This window comes from Xylocopa sonorina, unplaced genomic scaffold (assembly GCF_050948175.1).
Source record: "Xylocopa sonorina isolate GNS202 unplaced genomic scaffold, iyXylSono1_principal scaffold0273, whole genome shotgun sequence".
Lineage (NCBI taxonomy): Eukaryota > Metazoa > Arthropoda > Insecta > Hymenoptera > Apidae > Xylocopa > Xylocopa sonorina.
The window spans coordinates 241893-256585 of NW_027490344.1; positions in this window are offsets into that span (position 1 = coordinate 241893).

Genomic DNA, 14693 nt, shown 5'->3' on the forward strand with positions numbered 1-14693 from the left:
AGTTTGAAGAAAAAAATTCCAACCTAGAGTTAAAGCTCGTATAATGACGATTGTTTGACAGAATGATTTCAACCAAGAATTAAAATTTGAATATTGACAGTAGTTTGCAGAAAAAAGTGCCCACCGAGAGTTAAAATTCGTACATTGACGGTAGTTTGACCAAAAAATTCCCACCGAGAGTTGAATTTCGTATGTAGGCGATAATTTGAAGAAAAAAGATACAACCTAGTTTAAAAATTCGTTTATTGACGACTGTTTGGCAAAAAGATATCAACCAATAGATAAAATTTGAATATTAACAGTAGTTTGAAGAAAAAAGTGCCCACCGTGAGTTAAAATTCGTACTTTGACAATAGTTTGACCAAAAAATTCCCACCGAGAGTTAAATTTCGTATATGCGATAGTTTGAAGAAAAAAAATTCCAACCTAGTATAAAAATTCGTTTATTGACGATTGTTTGACAAAAAGATTTCAACCAATAGTTAAAATCTGAATATTGACAGTAGTTTGAAGAAAAAAGTGCCCACCGTGAGTTAAAATTCGTACATTGACGGTAGTTTGATCAAAAAATTCCCAACAAGAGATAAATTTCGTATATAGACGATAGCTTGAAGAAAGAAATTCCAACCTAGAGTTAAAGTTCGTATATTGACGATTGTATGACAAGAAGATTTCAACAAATAGTTAAAATTTGAATCTTGACACTAGTTTGATGAAAAAAGTGCCGACCGAGAGTTAAAATTCGTACATTGACGGTAGTTTGCCAAAAAATTCCCATCGAGAGTTAAAATTCGTATATAGACGGTAGTTTGGAGAAAATAATTCCAACCTAGAGTTAAAGTTCGTATAATGACGATTGTTTGACAAAAAGATTTCAACCAAGTCTTAAAATTTGAATATTGACAGTAGTTTGCAGAAAAAAGTGCCCACCGATAGTTAAAATTCGTACATTGACGGTAGTTTGCCAAAAAATTCCCATCGAGAGTTAAAATTCGTATATAGACGATGGTTTGGTGAATAAAATTCCAACTTAGTATTAAACCACGTGTATTGAAGATTGTTTGACAAAAAGATTTCAACAAATAGTTAAAATTTGTACATTGACAGTAGTCTGATGAAAAAAATTCCCACCGAGAGTTAAAATTCGTACATTGACTGTAGTTTGATCAAAAAATCCCCATCGAGAGTTAAAATTTGTATATAGGCGGTAGTTTGGAGAAAATAATTCCAACCTAGTGTTATAATTCGTATAATGACGATTGTTTGACCAAAAGATTTCAACCAAGACTTAAAATATGAATATTGACAATAGTTTGCAGAAAAAAGTGCCCACCGAGAGTTAAAATTCGTACATTGACGGTAGTTTGCCAAAAAATTCCGATCGAGAGTTAAAATTCGTATATAGACCATGGTTTGGAGAAAAAAATTCCAACTTAGTATTAAACCACGTGTATTGACGATTGTTTGACAAAAAGATTTCAATAAATAGTTAAAATTTGTACATTGACAGTAGTTTGCAGAAAATAGTGCCCACCGAGAGTTAAAATTCGTACATTGACGGTAGTTTGCCAAAAAATTCCGATCGAGAGTTAAAATTCGTATATAGACCATGGCTTGGAGAAAAAAATTCCAACCTAGAGTTAAAGCTCGTATAATGACGATTGTTTGACAGAAAGATTTCAACCAAGACCTAAAATTTGAATATTGCCAGTAGTTTGCAGAAAAAAGTGCCCACCGAGAGTTAAAATTCGTACATTGACGGTAGTTTGCCAAAAAATTCCCAACGAGAGTTGAAATTCGTATATAGACGATGGCTTCGAGAAAAAAATTCCAACCTGGCATTAAACCACGTGTATTGACGATTGTTTGACAAAGAGATATCAACAAATAGTTAAAATTTGTATACTGACAGTAGTCTGAAGAAAAAAATTCCCACCGAGAGTTAAAATTCGTACATTTACGATAGTTTGACTAAGAATTCCAAACAAGAGATAAATTTCGTATATAGACGATAGTTTGAAGAAAAAAATTCCTACCTAGAGTTAAAGCTCGTATAATGACGACTGTTTGACAGAATGATTTCAACCAAGAATTAAAATTTGAATATTGACAGTAGTTTGCAGAAAATAGTGCCCACCGAGAGTTAAAATTCGTACATTGACGGTAGTTTGCCAAAAAATTCCGATCGAGAGTTAAAATTCGTATATAGACCATGGTTTGGAGAAAAAAATTCCAACCTAGAGTTAAAGCTCGTATAATGACGATTGTTTGACAGAAAGATTTCAAGACCTAAAATTTGAATACTGCCAGTAGTTTGCAGAAAAAAGTGCCCACCGAGAGTTAAAATTCGTACATTGACGGTAGTTTGCCAAAAAATTCCCAACGAGAGTTGAAATTCGTATATAGACGATGGCTTCGAGAAAAAAATTCCAACCTGGCATTAAACCACGTGTATTGACGATTGTTTGCAAAGAGATATCAACAAATAGTTAAAATTTGTATACTGACAGTAGTCTGAAGAAAAAAATTCCCACCGAGAGTTAAAATTCGTACATTTACGATAGTTTGACTAAGAATTCCAAACAAGAGATAAATTTCGTATATAGACGATAGTTTGAAGAAAAAAATTCCAACCTAGAGTTAAAGCTCGTATAATGACGATTGTTTGACAGAATGATTTCAACCAAGAATTAAAATTTGAATATTGACAGTAGTTTGCAGAAAAAAGTGCCCACCGAGAGTTAAAATTCGTACATTGACGGTAGTTTGACCAAAAAATTCCCACCGAGAGTTGAATTTCGTATGTAGGCGATAATTTGAAGAAAAAAGATACAACCTAGTTTAAGAATTCGTTTATTGACGACTGTTTGGCAAAAAGACATCAACCAATAGATAAAATTTGAATATTAACAGTAGTTTGAAGAAAAAAGTGCCCACCGTGAGTTAAAATTCGTACTTTGACGATAGTTTGAACAAAAAATTCCCACCGAGAGTTAAATTTCGTATATAGACGATAGTTTGAAGAAAAAAATTCCAACCTAGAGGTAAAGTTCGTATAATGACGATTGTTTGACAAAAAGATTTCAACCAAGACTTATAATTTGAATATTGATAGTAGATTGCAGAAAAAAGTGCCCACCGAGAGTTAAAATACGTACATTGACGGTAGTTTGCCAAAAAATTCCCATCGAGAGTTAAAATTCGTATGTAGACGATGGTTTGGAGAAAAAAATTCCAACCTGGTATTAAACCACATGTATTGACGATTGTTTGACAAAAAGATTTCAACAAACAGTTAAAATTTGTATATTGAGAGTAGTCCGAAGTATAAAATTCCCACGGATAGCTAAAATTCCTACATTTACGATAGTTTAACTAAGAATTCTCAACAAGAGTTAAATTTCGTATATAGACGATAGTTTGAAGAAAAAAATTCCAACCTAGAGTTAAAGCTCGTATATTGACGATTGTTTGACGAAAAGATTTCAACAAACAGTTAAAATTTGTATATTGAGAGTAGTCTGAAGAAAAAAATTCCCACCGATAGTTAAAATTCGTACTTTTACGATAGATTGACTAAGAATTCCCAACAAGAGATAAATTTCGTATATAGACGGCAGTTTGGAGAAAATAATTCCAACCTAGAGTTAAAGTTCGTATAATGACGATTGTTTGACAAAAAGATTTCAACCAAGTCTTAAAATTTGAGTATTGACAGTAGTTTGCAGAAAAATGTGCCCACCGATAGTTAAAATTCGTACAATGACGGTAGTTTGCCAAAAAATTCCCATCGAGAGTTAAAATTAGTATGTAGACGATGGTTTGGAGAAAAGAATTCCAACTTAGTATTAAACCACGTGTATTGACGATTGTTTGACAAAAAGATTTCAACAAACAGTTAAAATTTGTATATTGAGAGTAGTCCGAAGTATAAAATTCCCACCGATAGCTAAAATTCCTACATTTACGATAGTTTGACTAAGAATTCCCAACAAGGGATAAATTTCGTATATAGACGGTAGTTTGGAGAAAAAATTTCCAACCTGAATATAAAATTCGTATAATGACAATTGTTTGACCAATAGATTTCAACCAAGTCTTAAAATTTGAATATTGACAGTAGTTTGCAGAAAAATGTGACCACCGATAGTTAAAATTCGTACATTGACGGTAGTTTGCCAAAAAATTCCCATCGAGAGTTAAAATTCGTATGTAGACGATGGTTTGTAGAAAAAAATTCCAACCTGGTATTAAACCACATGTATTGACGATTGTTTGACAAAAAGATTTCAACAAACAGTTAAAATTTGTATATTGAGAGTAGTCCGAAGTATAAAATTCCCACCGATAGCTAAAATTCCTACATTTACGATAGTTTGACTAAGAATTCTCAACAAGAGTTAAATTTCGTATATAGACGATAGTTTGAAGAAAAAAATTCCAACCTAGAGTTAAAGCTCGTATAATGACGATTGTTTGACGAAAAGATTTCAACAAATAGTTAAAATTTGTATACTGACAGTAGTCTGAAGAAAAAAATTCCCACCGAGAGTTAAAATTCGTACATTTACGATAGTTTGACTAAGAATTCCAAACAAGAGATAAATTTCGTATATAGACGATAGTTTGAAGAAAAAAATTCCAACCTAGAGTTAAAGCTCGTATAATGACGATTGTTTGACAGAATGATTTCAACCAAGAATTAAAATTTGAATATTGACAGTAGTTTGCAGAAAAAAGTGTCCACCGAGAGTTAAAATTCGTACATTGACGGTAGTTTGACCAAAAAATTCCCACCGAGAGTTGAATTTCGTATGTAGGCGATAATTTGAAGAAAAAAGATACAACCTAGTTTAAGAATTCGTTTATTGACGACTGTTTGGCAAAAAGACATCAACCAATAGATAAAATTTGAATATTAACAGTAGTTTGAAGAAAAAAGTGCCCACCGTGAGTTAAAATTCGTACTTTGACGATAGTTTGAACAAAAAATTCCCACCGAGAGTTAAATTTCGTATATAGACGATAGTTTGAAGAAAAAAATTCCAACCTAGAGGTAAAGTTCGTATAATGACGATTGTTTGACAAAAAGATTTCAACCAAGACTTATAATTTGAATATTGATAGTAGATTGCAGAAAAAAGTGCCCACCGAGAGTTAAAATACGTACATTGACGGTAGTTTGCCAAAAAATTCCCATCGAGAGTTAAAATTCGTATGTAGACGATGGTTTGGAGAAAAAAATTCCAACCTGGTATTAAACCACATGTATTGACGATTGTTTGACAAAAAGATTTCAACAAACAGTTAAAATTTGTATATTGAGAGTAGTCCGAAGTATAAAATTCCCACGGATAGCTAAAATTCCTACATTTACGATAGTTTAACTAAGAATTCTCAACAAGAGTTAAATTTCGTATATAGACGATAGTTTGAAGAAAAAAATTCCAACCTAGAGTTAAAGCTCGTATATTGACGATTGTTTGACGAAAAGATTTCAACAAACAGTTAAAATTTGTATATTGAGAGTAGTCTGAAGAAAAAAATTCCCACCGATAGTTAAAATTCGTACTTTTACGATAGATTGACTAAGAATTCCCAACAAGAGATAAATTTCGTATATAGACGGCAGTTTGGAGAAAATAATTCCAACCTAGAGTTAAAGTTCGTATAATGACGATTGTTTGACAAAAAGATTTCAACCAAGTATTAAAATTTGAGTATTGACAGTAGTTTGCAGAAAAATGTGCCCACCGATAGTTAAAATTCGTACAATGACGGTAGTTTGCCAAAAAATTCCCATCGAGAGTTAAAATTCGTATGTAGACGATGGTTTGGAGAAAAGAATTCCAACTTAGTATTAAACCACGTGTATTGACGATTGTTTGACAAAAAGATTTCAACAAACAGTTAAAATTTGTATATTGAGAGTAGTCCGAAGTATAAAATTCCCACCGATAGCTAAAATTCCTACATTTACGATAGTTTGACTAAGAATTCCCAACAAGGGATAAATTTCGTATATAGACGGTAGTTTGGAGAAAAGATTTCCAACCTGAATATAAAATTCGTATAATGACAATTGTTTGACCAATAGATTTCAACCAAGTCTTAAAATTTGAATATTGACAGTAGTTTGCAGAAAAATGTGACCACCGATAGTTAAAATTCGTACATTGACGGTAGTTTGCCAAAAAATTCCCATCGAGAGTTAAAATTCGTATGTAGACGATGGTTTGTAGAAAAAAATTCCAACCTGGTATTAAACCACATGTATTGACGATTGTTTGACAAAAAGATTTCAACAAACAGTTAAAATTTGTATATTGAGAGTAGTCCGAAGTATAAAATTCCCACCGATAGCTAAAATTCCTACATTTACGATAGTTTGACTAAGAATTCTCAACAAGAGTTAAATTTCGTATATAGACGATAGTTTGAAGAAAAAAATTCCAACCTAGAGTTAAAGCTCGTATAATGACGATTGTTTGACGAAAAGATTTCAACAAATAGTTAAAATTTGTATATTGAGAGTAGTCTGAAGAAAAAAATTCCCACCGATAGTTAAAATTCGTACTTTTACGATAGATTGACTAAGAATTCCCAACAAGAGATAAATTTCGTATATAGACGGTAGTTTGGAGAAAATAATTCCAACCTAGAGTTAAAGTTCGTATAATGACGATTGTTTGACAAAAAGATTTCAACCAAGTCTTAAAATTTGAATATTGACAGTAGTTTGCAGAAAAATGTGCCCACCGATAGTTAAAATTCGTACATTGACGGTAGTTTGCCAAAAAATTCCCATCGAGAGTTAAAATTCGTATGTAGACGATGGTTTGGAGAAAAAAATTCCAACCTGGTATTAAACCACATGTATTGACGATTGTTTGACAAAAAGATTTCAACAAACAGTTAAAATTTGTATATTGAGAGTAGTCCGAAGTATAAAATTCCCACCGATAGCTAAAATTCCTACATTTACCATAGTTTGACTAAAAATTCCCAACAAGAGTTAAATTTCGTATATAGACGATAGTTTGAAGAAAAATATTCCAACCTAGAATTAAAGCTCGTATAATGACGATTGTTTGACGAAAGGATTTCAACAAACAGTTAAAATTTGTATATTGAGAGTAGTCTGAAGAAAAAAATTCCCACCGATAGTTAAAATTCGTACTTTTACGATAGATTGACTAAGAATTCCCAACAAGAGATAAATTTCGTATATAGACGGTAGTTTGAAGAAAAAAATTCCAACCTAGAGTTAAAGCTCGTATAATGACGATTGTTTGACAAAAAGATTTCAACAAACAGTTAAAATTTGTATATTGAGAGTAGTCTGAAGAAAAAAATTCCCACAGATAGTTAAAATTCGTACTTTTACGATAGATTGACTAAGAATTCCCAACAAGGGATAAATTTCGTATATAGACGGTAGTTTGGAGAAAATAATTCCAACCTAGAGTTAAAGTTCGTATAATGACGATTGTTTGACAAAAAGATTTCAACCAAGTCTTAAAATTTGAATATTGACAGTAGTTTGCAGAAAAATGTGCCCACCGAGAGTTAAAATTCGTGCATTGACGGTAGTTTGCCAAAAAATTCACATCGAGAGTTAAAATTCGTATATAGACGGTAGCTTGGAGAAAAAATTTCCAACCTGAATTTAAAATTCGTATAATGACAATTGTTTGACCAATAGATTTCAATCAAGACTTATAATTTGAATATTGATAGTAGATTGCACAAAAAAATGCCCACCGAGAGTTAAAATACGTACATTGACGGTAGTTTGCCAAAAAATTCCCATCGAGAGCTAAAATTCGTATATAGACGATGGTTTGGAGAAAAAAATTCCAACTTAGTATTAAACCACGTGTATTGACGATTGTTTGACAAAAAGATTTCAACAAACAGTTAAAATTTGTATATTGAGAGTAGTCCGAAGTATAAAATTCCCACCGATAGCTAAAATTCCTACATTTACGATAGTTTGACTAAGAACTCTCAAAAAGAGTTAAATTACGTATATAGACGATAGTTTGAAGAAAAAAATTCCAACCTAGAGTTAAAGCTCGTATATTGACGATTGTTTGACGAAAAGATTTCAACAAACAGTTAAAATTTGTATATAGAGAGTAGTCTGAAGAAAAAAATTCCCACCGATAGTTAAAATTCGTACTTTTACGATAGATTGACTAAGAATTCCCAACAAGAGATAAATTTCGTATATAGACGGCAGTTTGGAGAAAATAATTCCAACCTAGAGTTAAAGTTCGTATAATGACGATTGTTTGACAAAAAGATTTCAACCAAGTCTTAAAATTTGAGTATTGACAGTAGTTTGCAGAAAAATGTGCCCACCGATAGTTAAAATTCGTACAATGACGGTAGTTTGCCAAAAAATTCCCATCGAGAGTTAAAATTCGTATGTAGACGATGGTTTGGAGAAAAGAATTCCAACTTAGTATTAAACCACGTGTATTGACGATTGTTTGACGAAAAGATTTCAACAAACAGTTAAAATTTGTATATTGAGAGTAGTCTGAAGAAAAAAATTCCCACCGATAGTTAAAATTCGTACTTTTACGATAGATTGACTAAGAATTCCCAACAAGAGATAAATTTCGTATATAGACGGTAGTTTGGAGAAAATAATTCCAACCTAGAGTTAAAGTTCGTATAATGACGATTGTTTGACAAAAAGATTTCAACCAAGTCTTAAAATTTGAATATTGACAGTAGTTTGCAGAAAAATGTGCCCACCGATAGTTAAAATTCGTACATTGACGGTAGTTTGCCAAAAAATTCCCATCGAGAGTTAAAATTCGTATGTAGACGATGGTTTGGCGAAAAAAATTCCAACCTGGTATTAAACCACATGTATTGACGATTGTTTGACAAAAAGATTTCAACAAACAGCTAAAATTTGTATATTGAGAGTAGTCTGAAGAAAAAAATTCCCACCGATAGTTAAAATTCGTACTTTTACGATAGATTGACTAAGAATTCCCAACAAGAGATAAATTTCGTATATAGACGGCAGTTTGGAGAAAATAATTCCAACCTAGAGTTAAAGTTCGTATAATGACGATTGTTTGACAAAAAGATTTCAACCAAGTCTTAAAATTTGAGTATTGACAGTAGTTTGCAGAAAAATGTGCCCACCGATAGTTAAAATTCGTACATTGACGGTAGTTTGCCAAAATATTCCCATCGGGAGTTAAAATTCGTATATAGACGATGGTTTGTAGAAAAAAATTCCAACCTGGTATTAAACCACGTGTATTGACGATTGTTTGACAAAAAGATTTCAACCAACAGTTAAAATTTGTATATTGAGAGTAGTCCGAAGTAAAAAATTCCCACCGATAGTTAAAATTCGTACATTTACGATAGTTTGACTAAGAATTCCCAACAAGAGTTAAATTTCGTATATAGACGATAGTTTGAAGAAAAATATTTCAACCTAGAGTTAAAGTTCGTATAATGACGATTGTTTGACAAAAAGATTTCAACCAAGACTTAAAATTTGAATCCTGACAGTAGTTTGCAGAAAAAAGTGCCCACCGAGAGTTAAAATTCGTACATTGACGGTAGTTTGCCAAAAAATTCCCATCCAGAGTTAAAATTCGTATATAGATGGTAGTTTGGAGAAAAAAATTCCAACTCTAGAGATAAAGTTAGTATAATGACGATTGTTTGACAAAAAGATTTCAACCAAGACTAAAAATTTGAATATTGACAGTAGTTTGCAGAAAAAAATGCCCACCGAGAGTTAAAATTCGTACATTGACGGTAGTTTGCCAAAAAATTCCGATCGAGAGTTAAAATTCGTATATAGACCATGGTTTGGAGAAAAAAATTCCAACCTAGAGTTAAAGCTCGTATAATGACGATTGTTTGACAGAAAGATTTCAACCAAGACCTAAAATTTGAATATTGCCAGTAGTTTGCAGAAAAAAGTGCCCACCGAGAGTTAAAATTCGTACATTGACGGTAGTTTGACCAAAAAATTCCCACCGAGAGTTGAATTTCGTATGTAGGCGATAATTTGAAGAAAAAAGATACAACCTAGTTTAAAAATTCGTTTATTGACGACTGTTTGGCAAAAAGATATCAACCAATAGATAAAATTTGAATATTAACAGTATTTTGAAGAAAAAAGTGCCCACCGTGAGTTAAAATTCGTACTTTGACAATAGTTTGACCAAAAAATTCCCACCGAGAATTAAATTTCGTATATGCGCTAGTTTGAAGAAAAAAAATTCCAACCTAGTATAAAAATTCGTTTATTGACGATTGTTTGACAAAAAGATTTCAACCAATAGTTAAAATCTGAATATTGACAGTAGTTTGAAGAAAAAAGTGCCCACCGTGAGTTAAAATTCGTACATTGACGGTAGTTTGATCAAAAAATTCCCAACAAGAGATAAATTTCGTATATAGACGATAGCTTGAAGAAAAAAATTCCAACCTAGAGTTAAAGTTCGTATATTGACGATTGTATGACAAGAAGATTTCAACAAATAGTTAAAATTTGAATCTTGACACTAGTTTGATGAAAAAAGTGCCGACCGAGAGTTAAAATTCGTACATTGACGGTAGTTTGCCAAAAAATTCCCATCGAGAGTTAAAATTCGTATATAGACGGTAGTTTGGAGAAAATAATTCCAACCTAGAGTTAAAGTTCGTATAATGACGATTGTTTGACTAAAAGATTTCAACCAAGTCTTAAAATTTGAATATTGACAGTAGTTTGCAGAAAAAAGTGCCCACCGATAGTTAAAATTCGTACATTGACGGTAGTTTGCCAAAAAATTCCCATCGAGAGTTAAAATTCGTATATAGACGATGGTTTGGTGAATAAAATTCCAACTTAGTATTAAACCACGTGTATTGAAGATTGTTTGACAAAAAGATTTCAACAAATAGTTAAAATTTGTACATTGACAGCAGTCTGATGAAAAAAATTCCCACCGAGAGTTAAAATTCGTACATTGACTGTAGTTTGATCAAAAAATCCCCATCGAGGGTTAAAATTTGTATATAGGCGGTAGTTTGGAGAAAATAATTCCAACCTAGTGTTATAATTCGTATAATGACGATTGTTTGACCAAAAGATTTCAACCAAGACTTAAAATATGAATATTGACAATAGTTTGCAGAAAAAAGTGCCCACCGAGAGTTAAAATTCGTACATTGACGGTAGTTTGCCAAAAAATTCCGATCGAGAGTTAAAATTCGTATATAGACCATGGTTTGGAGAAAAAAATTCCAACTTAGTATTAAACCACGTGTATTGACGATTGTTTGACAAAAAGATTTCAATAAATAGTTAAAATTTGTACATTGACAGTAGTTTGCAGAAAATAGTGCCCACCGAGAGTTAAAATTCGTACATTGACGGTAGTTTGCCAAAAAATTCCGATCGAGAGTTAAAATTCGTATATAGACCATGGCTTGGAGAAAAAAATTCCAACCTAGAGTTAAAGCTCGTATAATGACGATTGTTTGACAGAAAGATTTCAACCAAGACCTAAAATTTGAATATTGCCAGTAGTTTGCAGAAAAAAGTGCCCACCGAGAGTTAAAATTCGTACATTGACGGTAGTTTGCCAAAAAATTCCCAACGAGAGTTGAAATTCGTATATAGACGATGGCTTCGAGAAAAAAACTCCAACCTGGCATTAAACCACGTGTATTGACGATTGTTTGACAAAGAGATATCAACAAATAGTTAAAATTTGTATACTGACAGTAGTCTGAAGAAAAAAATTCCCACCGATAGTTAAAATTCGTACATTTACGATAGTTTGACTAAGAATTCCAAACAAGAGATAAATTTCGTATATAGACGATAGTTTGAAGAAAAAAATTCCTACCTAGAGTTAAAGCTCGTATAATGACGACTGTTTGACAGAATGATTTCAACCAAGAATTAAAATTTGAATATTGACAGTAGTTTGCAGAAAATAGTGCCCACCGAGAGTTAAAATTCGTACATTGACGGTAGTTTGCCAAAAAATTCCGATCGAGAGTTAAAATTCGTATATAGATCATGGTTTGGAGAAAAAAATTCCAACCTAGAGTTAAAGCTCGTATAATGACGATTGTTTGACAGAAAGATTTCAACCAAGACCTAAAATTTGAATATTGCCAGTAGTTTGCAGAAAAAAGTGCCCACCGAGAGTTAAAATTCGTACATTGACGGTAGTTTGCCAAAAAATTCCCAGCGAGAGTTGAAATTCGTATATAGACGATGGCTTCGAGAAAAAAATTCCAACCTGGCATTAAACCACGTGTATTGACGATTGTTTGACAAAGAGATATCAACAAATAGTTAAAATTTGTATACTGACAGTAGTCTGAAGAAAAAAATTCCCACCGAGAGTTAAAATTCGTACATTGACGGTAGTTTGCCAAAAAATTCCCATCGAGAGTTAAAATTCGTATATAGACGGTAGTTTGGAGAAAAAAAATCCAACCTAGATTTAAGATTCGTATAATGACAATTGTTTGACCAAAAGATTTCAACCAAGACTTAAAATTTGAATATAGACAGTAGTCTGCAGAAAAAAGTGCCCACCGAGAGTTAAAATTCGTACATTGACGGTAGTTTGCCAAAAAATTCCCAACAAGAGATAAATTTCGTATATAGACGATAGTTTGAAGAAAAAAATTCCAACCTAGAGTTAAAGTTCGTATAATGACGATTGTTTGACAGAAAGATTTCAACCAAGACTTAAAATTTGAATATTGACAGTAGTTTGCAGAAAAAAATTCCCACCGAGAGTTAAAATTCGTACATTGACGGTAGTTTGCCAAAAAATTCACATCCAGAGTTAAAATTCGTATATAGACGACGGTTTGGAGAAAAAAATTCCAACCTGGTATTAAACCACGTGTATTGACGATTGTTTGACAAAAAGATTTCAACAAATAGTTAAAATTTGTATATTGACAATAGTCTGAAGAAAAAAATTCCCACCGAGAGTTAAAATTCGTGCATTTACGATAGTTTGACTAAGAATTCCCAACAAGAGATAAATTTCGTATATAGACGATAGTTTGCAGAAAAAAATTCCAACCTAGAGGTAAAGTTCGTATAATGACGATTGTTTGACAGAAAGATTTCAACCAAGACTTAAAATTTGAATATTGACAGTAGTTTGCAGAAAAAAATTCCCACCGAGAGTTAAAATTCGTACATTGACGGTAGTTTGCCAAAAAATTCACATCCAGAGTTATAATTCGTATATAGACGATGGTTTGGAGAAAAAAATTCCAACCTGGTATTAAACCACGTGTATTGACGATTGTTTGACAAAAAGAATTCAACAAACAGTTAAAATTTGTATATTGACAATAGTCTGAAGAAAAAAATTCCCACCGAGAGTTAAAATTCGTGCAGTTACGATAGTTTGACTAAGAATTCCCAACAAGAGATAAATTTCGTATATAGACGATAGTTTGAAGAAAAAAATTCCAACCTAGAGGTAAAGTTCGTATAATGACGATTGTTTGACAAAAAGATTTCAACCAAGACTTATAATTTGAATATTGATAGTAGATTGCAGAAAAAAGTGCCCACCGAGAGTTAAAATACGTACATTGACGGTAGTTTGCCAAAAAATTCCCATCCAGAGTTAAAATTCGTATATAGATGGTAGTTTGGAGAAAAAAATTCCAACTCTAGAGATAAAGTTAGTATAATGACGATTGTTTGACAAAAAGATTTCAACCAAGACTAAAAATTTGAATATTGACAGTAGTTTGCAGAAAAAAATGCCCACCGAGAGTTAAAATTCGTACATTGACGGTAGTTTGCCAAAAAATTCCGATCGAGAGTTAAAATTCGTATATAGACCATGGTTTGGAGAAAAAAATTCCAACCTAGAGTTAAAGCTCGTATAATGACGATTGTTTGACAGAAAGATTTCAACCAAGTCTTAAAATTTGAGTATTGACAGTAGTTTGCAGAAAAATGTGCCCACCGATAGTTAAAATTCGTACAATGACGGTAGTTTGCCAAAAAATTCCCATCGAGAGTTGAAATTCGTATGTAGACGATGGTTTGGCGAAAAAAATTCCAACCTGGTATTAAACCACATGTATTGACGATTGTTTGACAAAAAGATTTCAACAAACAGCTAAAATTTGTATATTGAGAGTAGTCTGAAGAAAAAAATTCCCACCGATAGTTAAAATTCGTACTTTTACGATAGATTGACTAAGAATTCCCAACAAGAGATAAATTTCGTATATAGACGGCAGTTTGGAGAAAATAATTCCAACCTAGAGTTAAAGTTCGTATAATGACGATTGTTTGACAAAAAGATTTCAACCAAGTCTTAAAATTTGAGTATTGACAGTAGTTTGCAGAAAAATGTGCCCACCGATAGTTAAAATTCGTACATTGACGGTAGTTTGCCAAAATATTCCCATCGGGAGTTAAAATTCGTATATAGACGATGGTTTGTAGAAAAAAATTCCAACCTGGTATTAAACCACGTGTATTGACGATTGTTTGACAAAAAGATTTCAACCAACAGTTAAAATTTGTATATTGAGAGTAGTCCGAAGTAAAAAATTCCCACCGATAGTTAAAATTCGTACATTTACGATAGTTTGACTAAGAATTCCCAACAAGAGTTAAATTTCGTATATAGACGATAGTTTGAAGAAAA